Here is a 703-nt window from a genome sequence, read left to right on the forward strand (position 1 = left end):
TTTTTTTTTTTTTTTTTTTTTTTAAGAAACACACGTGTTCATTGTACATATCCTTGGAGTCCTAGATGGACCAAACATCGAGACGTCTTCTCGTTGGTGCAAAATTGCACGATTCGAGAATTTTATATCGATTCATCGTGATGTTATGCGAAAGTAAAATTAATTATCGCACGACGATGGACGATCTTTAAGATCCAAGCGTGATCCAGAGACGGCCTCGAGTGGCTAGTCTTTACTAAACTTGCATTGATTGTATCATGTGGTTCGTGAGCAGAGACGGAGAATGAAGTATCGAAGTAGGCGCCACGAATGGGCACACTCGTTGATAAGGCAACGAAATGGAATGAAATTTCGTTTTTTTCGTGTAAAATTATGTGATACGAAATGGATCTTTAACGATCAAATTTATTCGATCCAAGTGAACCTTCCGGTTAATGTGGGAATTTTCTTGTGATTTATGTATTAGATATATTGGGGTGGTCGGAATTTTGATATATTGCAATTACGTTATTTTCTCGGCGATGATGAATTGAAAGCGTGACGGAAGAAAAGCTCGAGGAGTGGGTCGCTCTTACGTTTCGACGTATTCCGTTCGTGGCAACGCTTGGACGAACGCCACTGAAAGTAAACACGTGTACAGCTTATGGATGTTTCCATTACCTGGTTAGCATAATGTGAGCGGCGCTCAAGCCGCGGTATGATT

The sequence above is a fragment of the Bombus impatiens genome, unplaced genomic scaffold (assembly GCF_000188095.3).
Source record: "Bombus impatiens unplaced genomic scaffold, BIMP_2.2 scf_0136, whole genome shotgun sequence".
Lineage (NCBI taxonomy): Eukaryota > Metazoa > Arthropoda > Insecta > Hymenoptera > Apidae > Bombus > Bombus impatiens.